The 16,914-nt window shown below is 34.2% G+C and overlaps 1 protein-coding gene across 1 annotated transcript in view; it reads left to right on the forward strand.

The window, feature by feature from the left end:
* NEGR1 (neuronal growth regulator 1) overlaps positions 1 to 16,914 on the forward strand; it is an 851,338-nt gene that overhangs the window by 223,015 nt on the left and 611,409 nt on the right. The gene's annotated exons all lie outside the window — the stretch shown is intronic.

Consider the following 16,914-nt stretch of genomic DNA (forward strand, 5'->3'; position numbering starts at 1 on the left):
AATAAAATAAAATGTCTGGATTTGATAAGGAACAACTTGACATGTGAAGGCAGAGAAATTTTACCCCCACGACTCCAAAGAACAAATGTTCCAAGAGTCTACAGAAAAAGGAGCTAAAAAAAGGAGGAGGATTTGCACTGTTGGGGGTGATTAAATCATTTATTGTGGGCTTGCTTTGTAGACAGAACTTAGTGACTTTAGATGCACAGTCTTACAACTAGGAAATCATAGGCCCTAATAAAGAAGACTCAAGTTACTAGATGCTAACCTCTATGCAGCTACTTTGTTGAGCCTTTGTCATATTCAATTATTAGAAGTTTGAAGTAAAAGAAAGGCGACAAGAAAATGGAAGTAAACCACCCCCCCAAACCAACAACAAAATAGCGTGTTGCAGGAGGTCTTGGGACCAATCTGAAAAAACAAGCTTCTAGTTGTATTTCCAATGTGCCTTTTTCATTTTGTGATGTTGTAAAAATAGGGTCTTCATTAGATACCTCTGGTGTTTACAATCCCCACAATAGAAATAAAAAGGAAATGAGATGTTCCATTTTTAATATTACACATACAATCATTTTAGAGTGTGGAGGTTAATTCCCTCCACAAAAGTGCATGAAAGGAATTAAAGGAAACAATTGGAACATTTTAATTTTTTTCATGCATTTCAAGGAAAGGAATTAGGCACCAAAACACAAAACAATTATATGTGTAATTTAAAATACATATTGATTTTTTTTTCAGAGCAATAGATAGGCAATAGCACTAAAGTGTAAAGCTTATCTTGCATAAAGGAAACATTTGTCTCCCTAATAACACAAAACTAAAAGGACAACTGTAGCAGATGCCTCATTCACCAAGATATTGATAATAACATGAATCCTAATCATTGTTACTTAGAATGAACACATGAGGGGTGCCTGAGTGGCTCAGTGGGTTAAAGCCTCTGCCTTCAGCTCAGGTCATGATCCCAGGGTCCTGAGATCGAGCCCCGCATCAGGCTCTCTGCTCAGCAGGGAGCCTGCTTTCTCCTCCTCTCTCTCTGCCTGCCTCTCTGCCTACTTGTGATCTGTCTGTCAAATAAATAAATAAAAATCTTTAAAAAAAAAAAAGGAAGGAACACATGAAACTAGACATAGACAAAACTACCGTTTGAATTTTCCTCCTAACTCCCTGTTATTTTACAAAATTTCCTGCCATGTTTATTTAGAAACCATTTGAATCCCAAGCAACCTTTGATAAAATTAATAGCCTTTCAAGTTGCTGTTAACCAGCTAGCATTGCAGATATCATAGAAACTAATAGAATATGCTTTGAGTTCTAATATTAGAGATTAGAAAGAAAGTTTTCCTCCTGTACTCTTTGGTAAGTTCCTCTAGTCTGGCACTTTCAAGTGCAAAAAGTTTGTGAGCTCCACTTGTAATGATTCCTTCATTTCTTTTCAAAGTACCAGATTGAATCTTATATACAAAGATCCACCTTGTATTGGGCATAGTGAAGTTACACATGAAGGGAATGCCCAGATCCTAAACTCTAAAGACAGATGTACTGTGTGAAACTTGAATTTGTGTCCCGGTTGGTTAGTTGTGTTCAGATGCGTACAATCAAGTCAAGAAATGCCAGGAAAAGAAATGTAGGGGAAAATCAAAGTGTGTGTATATGCTATGGATTGAATTGTGACCCACAGATTTCATATGTTAGAGCCCCAGACCCTGAACCGCAAATCCCCAATCAGACTATATTTGGAGATAGGACTTCTAAGAAGTAACTGAGGTTGAGTGAGGTAATAGAGGTGGGACTCCAATATGATAGGGATGGCCCTTATGGGATTAGGAAGAGAAACCGGAGCTCGTACTTTCTCTTTGTTACGTGAGGCACAGTTAGAAGGCAGGCATCTGTGATACAAGGCGAGAGCCCTCACTAGGTACTGAACCTGCTGGCACTTTGATCTTGGAAGCCAGTCTTCAGAACTCTGAGGAAATAAATTTCTGTTGTTTAAGTCACTCATTCTACTTTTTTGATATTTTGTTATGGCAGACCAAATGACTAATACAGTGTGTGTAGGTGTCAATGAAGGGAGGGTTCTACTCCAGAGCTGTGCAGAACTGGTGACAATACCTCTTGCTCCTTAGGTCCAGCAGGCTTTTAAACATATCTAGGGGCTAGGGAGTGAAGAACAGAAAATCTTTCTTTTGTCTTCTAAGCTAAGTCAGTTATGAAATTGTTCTTTACTTGAAACCGTGACTGAAGAAAACTGTGAAACTGTGGTAGATATGAGAATTTGAATATTTTTGTAGAATCCAGCCACTTGGACTGGTACAGAGTCCATATCAATATCAACCTTAGGTGTAGAAACCTGAGTAAATGCCTAAAAAAATTAAGGTTGAATTAATAATGCACAATTTGAATTTTGTAGCCAAGAATTTCATAAGGAATTCCTTCTTCCTAAAGTTTAGATGGTGGTAAGTAATTTTAGTAATTTATCCATCTATTCATCCTTCCACCCAATAAATACTGTTATGTACCAGGCCCTTGGGGAACTATTAAGACATGTTTATGAACTCTCAGCAGTGGGGGTGGTGCAGCTGCAGGTGGGTTAGGTAGGGTGGTGATTTTAAAGAAGAGTAAAACTGCTAAGGTAGGAGTGATGTATCAAGGGCTCTGGGAGCACAAAGCAGAGAGGACTGGCTCTGCCTCTGTACAGGGAGCCTTGGCAGTGAATGAAACTGCATGAGTGACAGTAAATGGACATGGAAAGATCCATGTGTGATTTACCTGTGTGGAATCAGAGAAACAGCTCTGAGGCAGAGTAAATAGAAACTGGTGACTAGTTGGACACATTAGTGGGAAAAAGGAGAAAATATGTTTCAAATAGACTTCAAAACAAAAGTTAACTTCTATATTCTATCAGTTCTTACTTAAAACACTGCTATGTGTAATGAAAAGGAACTAATTCAATAAAAATGAATTACCAGCTGAGGTTCTACATTTTAAATGTAATCAAAGGACATAGATCAGTGAAAATAATATTATTAATGGGCAAAAGGGGACATTTGTTTCTTAAAATAGTAACTTAGTTAAAATCCAATAATATTCTTATCACTTCGATGAGCTTCTAAAGTAAATCACTCTAATTCCAGTAAGAACTTCACTTACTAGATAGATTATACTAATTTCAATTTTCACCATAGACTCTGGAAGGGTACCGACAATACTAACTCTGAAAGGTTTTGAAGAGCTGTTCTCTCTCCCAGCCAAGAATATCCTTTTGATCCACTGTGTGGTCATTAGCAAAGTAACCCTCCTTGAACTACCAGAATTTTTTTTCAATAAATGAATATATGAATAGTAAATAAATTTCTCACTATATTTTGGACATGTGCAAAATTGAGGTTTCTCTCTTCACTCAGTCTCTCCTCTGAATCAAGAAAGACCCACAAAAAGAAATATCTGATTAACTCCTTAAGAGTAGTAGATTATTAGCTAAAATCAGAACATCAAAGAGTATTATTGATTCATTAAACATAATTACTCTTTTGGAACTGAGAGGGATTCGTATCCCACATAATACATACTCAGATCTCTCAAAGAACTTACTAACTTACTAGTGTGGTAGGATAATAAATAGGAAATAAATGGAAGAGAGAAAAGTATGCATTCAGATCATTTTCACAAAAAGAATGTGGCCAAAGTATATTTTATTTTTCCCAAATACATCTGAATTGGCATTCATTTTTGCACATTGTTGTATTCTTAGTACAAGCATTTAATTTATTTAAGAATAAGATAGCACCTTCTTTTCAAATAAAATATTCAATAAGTGGTGTTCTGTGTTTCTAAATGTTGAAGTCAAGACATAATCTGTGTACCAGCATATTCAGCCAAATTTCATTTTTTAAAACCAGTTTTTAGTAATATTAAAAAATACTTTTTTATCTCTAGAGAATCAAAGGAAAGAATACATTTAAGCAACAGAGAATTCTAGAATCAGTGAAGTCAGTCAGCATTGAGAATCACAATGGGGAAGGTAGAGATAACAGTAAAAGTAGGTGATTATTTGCTCAGTACAGGGTAAAAACTTTCAGTCCATTGCATGAAACTGAAACTAGCTATAAATACCTTGTTCAAAAGTCCCTATTTGTATCACTAAGGACAAAGATAATATAAATTTTTTCTTTAATGTTAACTTTTAACCTTGTCAAATATTTTTAGAATATTCATGAACCTGAACAGATATTCACAGTATATAGTAGAGATAAAAATTTGTAGTAAGTACTCAGTATCATTAATGAAAAAATATGTCCTGAGATTAGCATGACAAAATTGTACTTTTTTAAAAAGTAAAACACATGGTCCACATATCACCTATTGAATGTGTAATCTTGCTAATTACTATTTTGAAAAAGTCTTTGAAGATGAGAAGTGCCATATGTAGTAATATTATTATTTATTATAACCTCCATAAAGCAAATGTATTTGTAAATGAAGTAATGTTTCTTTGATCTTTAGGGATAATTGGTAATTTTTGGTCCTCTATAATTGTAAGTCATGACTTTTCAAAACTTTTTTGGAATTCTAACCTAGTAATGTACAGAGATTGCTCTTTTTTTAAAAATACGGGTATTGGGGAGAAAGTTTTTGTTTTATGTACTGATAAGGAAAGGACAGTATACTAAAATGTGGTAATTTACTTATATAGGTAACATATCTGGAAAATCAAATATTAAGTGAAATCTCACATCAAATTAATGATGAGATACTATTTTGCTTATGGTGAATATTACCTTGACATAGCAAAGATCAGAAAACTGACTTTACAAAATAAGTCTGTCAAATACATTAAGTAGATTATTATTGGCAAATATAAAATCATGGTGTTTATAGATATAATTAGACATGTTCAGGACAGTCTTGAAAAAGAAAACTGATTTTTTATTATTAAGTTAGTTGTTTGAAATCATGCACCTTATCTTGTAGAATTGAACCAGGCAAATTCAAATTGAATATTAAACTATTCCAAAGATTCTGGGGTCTAAGACTGAAGATTCAGAAAAGGATTCCAAAAAGAAAAAAGAGAGAGAGCGAGTGTGAACACAAACAGATGGAAAGTGATGGAGCTATAGATGTGAACAGACAGAGTCAGATGCACCAGTCATTTGCTCGGTGACAGAGACCTTCCTAAGGGGCTTCCCTGCATACCGAGGGGTTTCTGGCTTAATACAAAAAGACTCTGATGCTTTACTTTGTATTAGGATAGAAAAGGCATTTTCTTTACAATTTTATTTTTGCCACATGCTCCATTTTTTATGAGAAGATATGTCGCTATAATTTCCTCTAGCTAATGTACCTATTATTTTAAAATTATTCCCCAGAGATAATTAACTTCAGCTGCTTTATTTAGACCTTATCATCTTACCTTATGGCTTTATATTCTTCTAATTGCTTGAACAATGCTTTCTGTCAGAAACGATGGTTTCATTCTGAATATTTGGAGTATTAAATTAAGTTCAACAAACATGGAGTTGAGGTTCTCATATGTGTAAGATATAAAAATTCTTAAGTAAAATTAAAATAGAAAAATTTCATATTAATTTTAGATATATTGAAATCTTCTGATATTAAAATTCTGTTATAAATATAAAACATGAAACTAGTGTGTTATTAGATATATTAGGAAGTCTCAGAGGACAAAAAGAGATTGAAAATAAACACAGTACCTAAATAATTAAACATTTCTCATTTTTCTCTTAGGTTATATGAGTAATTTAGCTAATTATGGAAAGAAATTGACTGGATATATGTAACCTTTGAATTTAATGTTAATTACCTTATCATGGTTTCTGGCAATACATTTTAAAGAATGGATCGAGTGACTTGTCTCTAGAACCAAGCACAACTTCCATGATATGAAAAATTAAAAGGATGATTTTTTTAAATCTTCATGCTGTATAGATTTTTAATTTAATTGGCAAGAGTTTAATTACTATTTTTTTTCCTATATGGTCAACTCATTCTAATTTAAATAGTGTGTAAAATAAATTTTTTGTAATTTCAAGATGACTGTTTGCTAGGTATTATGTGATAGGTCTTACTCTGTTTCCAGGTCACTTTCCTTTATTAACAATGAAGATGAAAATATCATCCCACATAAAATTATTTGTTCTACAAACACAGGCTCCCAGGGGGTAAAATCAAAACAATCGAAAGAGCATGTTTATTTGCATTTATTCACTTATGAGACATTTTGTGGGCACCTATCATTCCCAAGGCCTTACTGATTAATATGTGCACTGAATGCAAATATGAGTACATAGTTCCTGTTCTGAATAATATCACAATCTAACGACATGAAGAAGAAAGCTACTGTAAAACTGATCAGCACAAAGTAGGAGCTAGAATGTGGTGGGAATACAGAAGGTGGCAATGCTGACTTGGCCCAGAAAAGTCAAAGAATGCTCTACCTAAGCGGTGAAGTGTGAGGTTCCTAATTGGTGTGGTTACTGCATCCTGGGAGAATCTGATGAAGCCTGGAGAGGCCCTATCCTGGAAAAACACAGATATAACGTAAATGCAAAATTCTTCATAAAATTTATGTAATGTGTTTGCATCTATTTTATCCATAGACCAAATTAAACTCTTCACAAAATGTCTCCCTATTTTTATGCAAGAGTTAATGGTCCAATTCTATAAATAAGAAAAAAAAAGAGCAAGAAATAGAACTTGTGCAAATTAAAAATAAATTAAACTTTAACTCTGTTCAAAATTAATTTCCTCAAGAAGGCAGCTGCTTGAATAAGAATTTCAGTGTTTTTTTTTTAATATTGTTATGTACACATCATCTTTGACATAAATCGAGGTTATTTTCCTTTTGGCTGGAAATGTTTCAAAACTTACCAGTGATACCGAAGCAATCAGGGCTTCTATAGTCAGCTCTATACATTGGGATTTAGCTATTTTCTGTAAGACTAGAGTTATCCAAGATTCTTCATTTGAATTCATTTAATTAAGTTGTTTGGGTCAGATTTGACCAAAAATGTTTCTCCAATTTTTTTTTAAGTCAACATCAGAATTTTTCAGTCTGTGTTCAATTTAAAAGTCATTTCAGCAGAACCATTAATCAAGAGTTCTGTGTGATTCCAGAGGTCTAAAGATATTTCCTGGAAGGATTGTGCAAGGTTTTGTCACTAATAACTTAATCCTGAAGAAGTGTTTTTTATAGCATTTGGGAATTCATGTAGTTGCCTACCTCTAAACTTTTCTCCCTAGTTAGGAAGTTGAACAAGATAGCTCACAGTTTATTATCCCTATTGAAAATAGTGTCACAGGGGTCTATGTGAAAATGCTTATTCATTTCTGTGTCCAGAAATACCTGCCAAGTAAGTCAAGCCACAAAAAAGCTCTATAAAATTATTCCAAGGATGAGCTTCCTTTCTCTTGAACTTTTTACTCAAAGTTCAATCAAGGGCTTTGGAACATGTGCTCTGGCAGGTTGGCAAACTTCTGTCTAGTAGATGAACTTCACATTTCCTTTTCATCCTCTTGACATATTTCTTAAAAAGGCAGTGATTTAAGACCCTGGCTCTGGTAAAGTTGACAACTTTCAGGACAGTAGACAAAAATTCTCTCAGGATTTCTGGCAGTGTTTTTATTGTCAGTGTATTCCAGCTTAGAAATCAGTGAGTCATGGTCTTGTGGGGAGCTCCTTTCTTCACCAAGGCAGCAAAGCCATGAGTGTTGCCAAGCCTCAAAGGTACTCCGTCTGTGCTATGTGTTATTACCAAGCCTTTTCTTCCAAGCTAAGTTTTCCTTGGCAAAGAAACTTATAACACTTTTGAGATGTTGGTAGCCCTTATAATTTTCAAAGAGGGGGTTCTAGAAAATAGGCAAACTTCTTCAATGCTATAAAAATGATATATCATAATAGAAATGTCAAGTTTTGAGGATACAGTTACTGACAGTATTTTTTTTTTTTTTTTTGCCCCAAACCACAAACAAGCCAGATTCTTTCCAGAGTTGATAGGATCATCATGGTCAGTACAAAAGAAATGTGTGGGTTTTTTTTTTTTTAATTTGATGTTTAAAACAAATACATCTACATTGGGAAAAACCTAGGTAAAATACAAATGCATTTCTTTCATATCAAGTTGTCTTCTCATGACAGTAATTTTGATTGTGTTCACGATGGATGAATGTAAGAGGCTTCATCAAAATTGTTGGCCTCAGATTTCCTTTCACTATAATCTTGCTATATATTATACACGAATTATTTTTTCTATGAAATTTAATGATAAATGAGCAAACGTTAGCCATTCAGAGAAGGGTTGGGCCTAAAATGCATTGGAAACATCACATATAAAGGCAAAAGTGGAAATGCTTATGAGATTTTATAGATAGTGGGTGGTTTAATGAGGTGAAAGTTGAGTTTATTTGAAGAATAGGAGAGAAGAATTTTAGAATATGAGACTTGAGGGTCAGTGAACAAGTTCCAAAGATCCATGAACCAAGAAAAATAATAGAAAAGTAGGTTCCTTCTCTTGCATTTTTTTTTTTTATGGTGCCAATTTTAAATACAAGTTTATTTAAGACATTGCATTTTCCACTTAACAATACGGTGCTTATAAAGTGCAATGTTTATTTCCTTTCCCTGTGCAAATATTCCATATTCAAGTATCAAGAATGTCCAGTTTTTTTGCTATAGCAGCAACATTACAGCTGCCGTGGAATTGCTACAAATTTGGGTCCTTTAAATATTGTGTGTGGAACAATGCTCAACCTATTTATCCTCAGATTGGTTTAGTCAACCTCTTCAATGGTGGGCCCAGAGGAGGCACCACCAGAGGAAGGAGCTCCACCACCAGGGGAATCTCCAGCATTCCTCCTGGCATGCCCCCTGCACTCTGGTACAGCTTGGTGATGATGGGGTTGCAGACTTTCTCCAACTCTCTGCTGGTGTTCAAATTCTTCCTTCTCTGCAGTCTGGTTCTTATCAAGCCGGTTGATGATTTCATTGCACTTGTCAAGAATCTTCTGTTTGTCTTCATCATTTATCTTGCCCTGAAGTTTTTCATCTTCAACAGTTGCTTTCATGTTGAATGCGTAAGACTCAAGTGAATTCTTGGAAGACACCTTCTGGCATTCTTTTAACTAGGAAAAACAGTTTTGTGTGAGATGAAGACAAGCTATTGCATCACTTTCAACAAATACAGAATATCATAGGTTGTCATTATTTAAGGTCAGGTCTGACAACCTGATTTGACTTAAGGATCTGATTCTAAGATGCCTCACTCAGGTGATTGGCAGATGGTGCTGGCTCTTGGAAAGAGACTTCAGCTCTTCTCTGAGTGCATCTCCTCATATTGCTCCAGGAGTATCCTCATGATGCTAGCTTTCTTCAGAGTAAATCATTCATAAGCGCACAAGATAGATGCCAGAATGTCTTTTATGACTCAGCCTCATGGTCCCACGTAGTCATTTTCCCAGTAGCCTGTTGGTTAACAAGCAGTTTTATTCAGTGAAGGAGGGGACTGTACAGGGTATGACTACCAGGAGGCAGGTTATTGGAAGCTCTTTTGGGGGCTGACTACTATATCTAATAATACTCAATTGCTGTCATCACACAAGCAGAACCGTTGGGATAGTCAGCCATAGATAAGAAAAAAAAAATTATTCCCTTTTCCATGTCTGTTAGAATTGGGAGTAGAGAAAACATTTTAATCCAGTTGATTGGAATGGGTCAACTAATAGACCCAACAACATACTTTCAGTGAAATGTTCATAGAGCAAAATTTATTCCTTTATTTGAAGTTTTATGGGCCATACAATTTTATGACAATTGTTGTTCCCAACTTAAGATTTAAAAACAGTTTAAATGGTGATTGTTATATATTTTTATTATAGAAATACCTTTCAATACTAGTGAATGCATTGTGTATATCAACTTATTCATTTATAAAGCATTTAGTTTATTAAAGATTTATTTTCTGATAATTTTAATATAATTATTATGATTTACTTTTATATGCTGTATATTAATTTTAAAACACTTATAATTTTAAAAAATTTTGAATTTTCCCCTTTTTAGCATCTAAAGATATTACATTATTTAGAAAAGTAGAATGGACTTTTAATAGAATCAAATATTACAGTGTAATTGAAATTTATTTTTATCCCATTTTAGCAGCCATTTTATTCCACAACAATGCAAAAATACTCATCTATTTGTAAATCAACAAAAAATCTTTCTACCAGATGTGATAGCAAAAAATACAAGTATTTTTCTCCATATTAGCCAAGGGCTGATGTATATATTGCCTTAGTCATTCAGATTTTCTGTTACAAAGCATTGTGGAATTTAGTCCAGTTTATGAAATACAATAAAATATAATTCAGCAACAATTCAGTTTTTATTAATGCCCCAGAATATGCTAAGAATTGGAATACATTGGAATACAAAGATGGTTTGAAGATGGTTCCTACCCTCGAAAAGTACACATTTTACTGGGGGAGCTTGACACGTCCATATTTCACCTACTTCCTGGTGAAGATTGTGTGTATTAACCATGCGTGTAATGATGGTGGGAACACAGAGGAATGAGCTTGAGGCTAAATGCTCTGTAGTGGTGCTCTTCATCCAAATAAAAAGTGTGTGTGAACAGCTTTCTGTTGTACAACTGTATATGGTGAACTGTTTCATTTTAAACCATGGAAAAATTCAGCTTCTGTTCAATAGGCCAAACTATCAACTATGGTCATGTCAGGTATCTCTGTACTGTTTCCTCAGTGCAATAAACTTGAATAAACTTCCTCAGATTCTTCCTGAAGCTGGTTCGCTTTCATCTCCCTTTCTCAGAATAAATGTAACTTCCTCACATAAATCTTAATGACCACTCTATCTAAAATGAGTCCCCTATTATTTTCTACATCATGATCCTATATATTTCCATAATGACGTTACACAATGTTTAATTTTCTTGCTCATTTCTGCTTACTTTGCTGGCTCCTTCATTAAAGTGGAAAATCAGTCAATGTGATTTTGAGCAGGTGATACAGGGATGGCACCCAGAGAAACCTATTCTCACAGGTTCTTTTTGGTTTATTTAAGGTTGTTGGATTGTCTGATTTGGTTTTTCAGATTGTCTCAAGAATATAGTAAGGACAGAAAACTACTAGCCTTTTCTGTCCTTATGCTTTCACTTTGACAGTGTCATAGGATTAACCATTGCAGTTGGGGGAAAAGACTAGAAGGGCATTTTAATATTCATAGTCTTTACTCAGTCCCTAGAGAATTGTTTACCCCCTAATAGAATCAAGACTTGTTCCTGCCTGCCCCCGTTCCATTCCACCCCATTTATCATTTATTTAAGGTTGCCCAATATAAAGTATGAGTGTAATGTAAGTATATATTAAGAAGATATGAAACTTGAAGGAGCTTATCTGTTTAAAGGGATGATGAACTATATGCAGATCTATTCAAAATACAGGGTGGGAAAGGAGGCAAGCAAGTCGAAGGTATAAGTCCTTTTTTGTCTTCAGTTTTCTGATTTGCCAAAAAAAGAGAAGAAAAGGTCTCATGGATGAAATGACCACTAAAGTTGCTCTGACTCTAAAATTCTGTATTGTAATAAGTGTTAGAACAAACTTAATGCCCTATAGGAATTCAGTGCTGTTCATATCACTTCTGGCAAGGCATTACAAAAAAAAAAAAAAAAAAAAAAAAAGCTTTAAGAAAAGGATTTTGTGCTTGAGAGTTCTCAAGAATGCTTCCAATGGCTAGATTTTGAACACTTAGAAAAAAGTGTAAGATGAGAGATGGGGAAGGGCTTGGCAGGTGCATAGAATAGCCAGACAGCAAAAGCCGGAGTCAGAGGAATAAAAAGTAGTCGGTCCATTTAGGCTGCCTCATACAGGACAGATAAGGCTCAATTCTGGAGTGCCTTGAGTGCCTGGCTAAACAGATTTTATTTTCTTTCTGTGCAAATGAATAGTGTTTACATGTTTGGTGCAATATTCTTCAACACAGAACACTTCATCTACCTGAGGGGGTAAAGACTTAATGACCACCAATGTATAATAAAAATTTAAAATACTCAGTGTCATTGGATAAATCAGATGCTTATTAGGGTATTAGGAGTAACACTTGTTAATAAATATAAATTTCTTAATTTGAAAAATTTTATTTCTGTATTTTCCGCGTTTTTAATACATAAGAATTGAATGATGGCTTTTAACAGAAATACTCTGAATTTAAGTAAGTACTGGTCAAACTCAGCCTTTCAAAAAGAAGCTTATGAAAGACTGCAAAGCTCTTTTATCTTTTGAGTTCTAGTAGTTTACTGATACCTTATGAAATTCATACTTACTGGTATCTGAATGATGCATAATATCAAGCTATCATGTTAATTTTTATATTAAAATGTGAATATCAATATATGTTATTTAAAATCATGGATTGAATATGATCTTAGAAAAAATTATATAGCACAATTACTCATTAGAATCAAATGACTTTTCTTCAGATCTTTAACTCTGTTTCTGCTCTAATTTCGATGTACTTACATACTGGGTTACAAGAGATACTCAGAGATAAATATTGAAATTGTTTTCTAGGGCTTTAACTTTGGATATTTTATTAATATTAAATTTCATCCTTCTGTGTATTTAAAATGCTTGCTAAAATGGTTGAGCAGATATTTAAAAGGCTAAGAACAGATTGCTGGTATGGAAAAAGAAAGAGAACTGTAAAAAATAATCTTTAAAATGAACTTGGGCAGAGGCCAGGAATATGAGAATGCTCAATTTAAAGTAATCTGAGCTTATTGATGGTAAGTGTGGGAGGGTGGTTAATCTTTCTTACAATCTGTGTACCATTCTGCCTATTTGAAAATGATAGATATTTGAGGGGGATGGATGTTTACAGGTCACAGACCACATCCCAGATAGTCTATAATATAGCATTCTGATATTTTTGCCCACAGTATTTTTCTTCGTTACTTATTGTAGACCTTCTGATCATTTTATTAGGATTCATTTTTTTTATACATTGAGTTTCTTTCTAGCAAATGTCCTTATTTTGAATTAATATTTCCTTTCTCCTAATGTCTGGCATATTTGAACTGTTTTTATCCTGGTCAAATAAAGCATGCTACATGTAGAACTCTGTAAAGGTTATACAAAAGTATTTTTCTTTACTATTTGAAAGGTTTGTATCTTTTTTTTTTCTTTTTAATTTTTTTTTCTTTAATGATTAAAACTTTTAAACAAATAAAGATTTCATTTACTGCTGACTAAATTGAATCTTTTACCTGATCTAATATATTCTAAAATAGATGCCTATTGCTTCAGGTCATTTATCTGACTATAATCTAGAACCTATAATTTGTTTATCATTTTGAAGGATTGCAGTGACCTAAACTCAATGTGATTCAATACAAGAATCATCTCTTTCTGAAGGCATTTATTATTCCTTATATATCCTTCCATAAGAAAGATATTTTAAAATTATAAACTGATATACTTCAGTTCTTTATTTGTTCTTGGCTTTATTCCTCTTGATGCATCATCAAAATATTTAACTTTTATCAATTCATTCTTCAAGTGTCAATTTCACTTGCCTAGATTTTCAATATTTACTCTCTCTCAAGCTATACCTTCTGTTCAATTATAGGACATTTATATAGGACCAAAGCTAATAGTTATATATGTGGGAATGAACATCGTAGTTGAATGATTTGTTTCAAAGTTAGAAATACAGGTTTCCCACAGGCAGCAAAGAATAAGTGACAGCACTGAAGGAGTGACGATGACTTGTTATAGAGTTTTTGAGAAGGTGTTTTCACTTGGACCCCTCTGCTCCTTTGACCCCAGCTCAAGCATTAGGATAATTTTAGCTGGGTGCTTGGGTGGCTCAATCAGTTAAGCATCTGACTCTTTTTTTTTTTTCCTAAGATTTTGTTTATTTATTTATTTGACAGACAGAGATCACAAGTAGGCAGAGAGGCAGGCAGAGAGAGAGGGGGAAGCAGGCTCCCCACTGAGTAGAGAACCCAATGTGGGGCTTGATCCCAGGACCCTGGGATCATGACCCTAGCAGAAGGCAGAGGCTTTAACCCATTGAGGCACCCAGGCGCCCCAGCATCTGACTCTTGATCTCAGCTCAGGTCTTGATCTCTAGATCATGAGTTCAAATCCTGTGTTGTGTTCCATGCTGTGTGGAGCCTACTTTAAAATATATATATTATATATATAGATATATATATATATCTATATATATAATATATATATTTCTCTTTGGATGTTGGATTAATAAGTATGTGCCCAGAACTCTCACCATTGAAAAGGTGTTGGGCAAACAGATGGAAATCATACAGATGCTTTCCAGGGACTGGGTTTCAAACTGGCTTCATTTGTCAGGATAGACAATAAGCTTAAAGCTAACTTAATGTCAGAAACCAACGGCAGTATACCTCTGTGCAGTGTATTGCTGAAAGTAATTAGCTAACAGACTGCTATGCTCAGAGATGAATAGGTATATACTTTTAATTATCTTACAAATCTGAATGTGGAAAAAGATATAAGCCCATTGGTGGATATGTTTTTTTGTAAGACTAGAGTTCTCTTTTTTTAACAAGGCACATTTTTTTTTATATGACTAAAACACAAACAAACAAAAAACTCTTCAAAGGCTAATTACCTAACCAGCTTGTGTTGGCCATCCTGGAATGCATTAAATGACATTTTATCAGTCCAAAATATATATATATATATTTTTCCCCCTCATTAATCTTTCTCTTTTAAGACACTGAATCTTTCTGTCTGCTTTCCCTATTAGATCACTGTCTTTTCCACTGATGCTTTTCTTTTCTCTCAAGTGTCTTATTTCAGATTGAACAGGTTTCATTCATTTTCCAAAGGATTTTACAACAGTTGATAAAATCATATTTTCTCACAGCCTGGAAAAATATACCTGGACAACTCATATTATTTTAAGATATTATTTCAACACCCTTGTAGATAGGTCTACACAAAATTACATAAATTTCCTTCAAATATCTAATGCTCTTCTCTTCGAGATCTTTCACTTTGGGTATTGAATTTATTCTGTTGCTGATAATAGAGAAACATGATATGTGACATATTTGGATGCTCTACAAGTAGACACAAGGATAGACACTGATTTATCCAACTTGTTTCTAGCTTTAAATGGATTATTTGAAGCAATATTAAATACTTTCTCACATACTACTTTCTTTCGGGTACTAAGATGTACTTTCAAGTGGCCATGATTGGCCACACACACACACACACACACACACACACATACAAACCACTAGAGAAACTTTGAAGAACTTTCCTGTGTTACTTATGAAAAAGTAGATTTCTGTCTTAAAACAGTTATGCTATGCTGAACAAGGTCAGAATTATGTTGAGAAGGTAAAAAGAAAGAAAAATTCAAATAGCATGTAACTACAAACATGTAATAGTATGGTTCTTAGCAGTGCCAACACAATTATGTTGACTTTTTGCTATTGATTATACAGTTTATTTTTTTTTAATTTTTTATTTTTTTAATTTTTTTTAAATTTTTTATTTTTTATAAACATATATTTTTATCCCCAGGGGTACAGGTCTGTGAATCACCAGGTTTACACACTTCACAGCACTCACCAAAGCACATACCCTCCCCAATGTCCATAATCCCACCCCCTTCTCCCAAACCCCCTCCCCCCAGCAACCCTCAGTTTGTTTTGTGAGATTAAGAGTCACTTATGGTTTGTCTCCCTCCCAATCCCATCTTGTTTCATTGATTATACAGTTTATTTTAAAGAATGTGTTCAATTTGACTTATAGTTTCTTTTACTTGAGTTGAACTGTTTTTTTTTAATATTCATTCTGAAGTCATTTAAAAATTATGAATATATTTTAGTATACATTGATGTATCAATATATGATATGTAACCCAGAGTTGGTGAGTGTATCAGCAGGGCTCAGTCAGGAAACCAAAAGCAATACTAGTTACTTCAAACAGAGTTGATTTGATTAAAGCTATTTACGAAAGTGTTAAAAAGACTGAAAGAAGAAAAAGGAAAGTATGAGATAATCCAGAGATTACTAGTTACAGGGGGAGAAAAAGTTGAGAAGAAAGCTCAGAAATGAATTGAGGAAGGAGCAGGGGAGGAGTCTTCATGTCCTAAAGGTTAAGTGACATGTGGTCTAAACAGCTGGTACTTGTTTTTAGGGATACGTGGCCTGATACGTTGCCCCCAAAGGAGTCATGTGTAAATAAGTGAGTAGGTGTGCTTTAAAAAGTGAAACTCTGTGGAGTGCAGCACAAAACAGTTTTATCTCTGTCCCTGTCCCTTATGCTTGTTGAAACTGCTAGAGAGAGAGCAGGTAAATTGGATGTTACCTGGCATTGATCCTTTGAATATTCTAGATCGTCTAAAGTAATAAAAGTGTCCTAGTCACAGTTAGTCAGAAATCATGTATATGTTAAGAGCTGATGTGTCTGCTACTTCTAGACAAGTGTAATAGACAAAATTCCAAATTTTATTCCCCCAGCTTTGATGTGTTTTGAACTTTCAGTTTGTTGTGAGAAGGAAGGTGTGAGGGTTGGCAGGTGACTTTGATTTCTCTCTTTCCTTGTCTAGTGCTTATGTGATTTCTGAACTTTTCAGTGTTGATGAGGAAGAAGAAGGCCTGAGGAGAGAAGAAACAAAGAGGTTATTTTTTGATTTGTGCTACTGTAATCTGATACCCAGTGTTCTCTGAACTTGGCTGATGTTCAAAACTAATACTTGCTCAGATATTTTCCTTAGACATATCTGCACTAGGAATACCCAGCTTCACTTCTTATACAAGATATGAACTCTCTGGCTCAATGCTGTTCACTTCCGTCTCATTCTATAGTTCCTGTAGTTTTAC

Source organism: Mustela erminea, chromosome 10, assembly GCF_009829155.1.
Source record: "Mustela erminea isolate mMusErm1 chromosome 10, mMusErm1.Pri, whole genome shotgun sequence".
Taxonomy (NCBI): domain Eukaryota; kingdom Metazoa; phylum Chordata; class Mammalia; order Carnivora; family Mustelidae; genus Mustela; species Mustela erminea.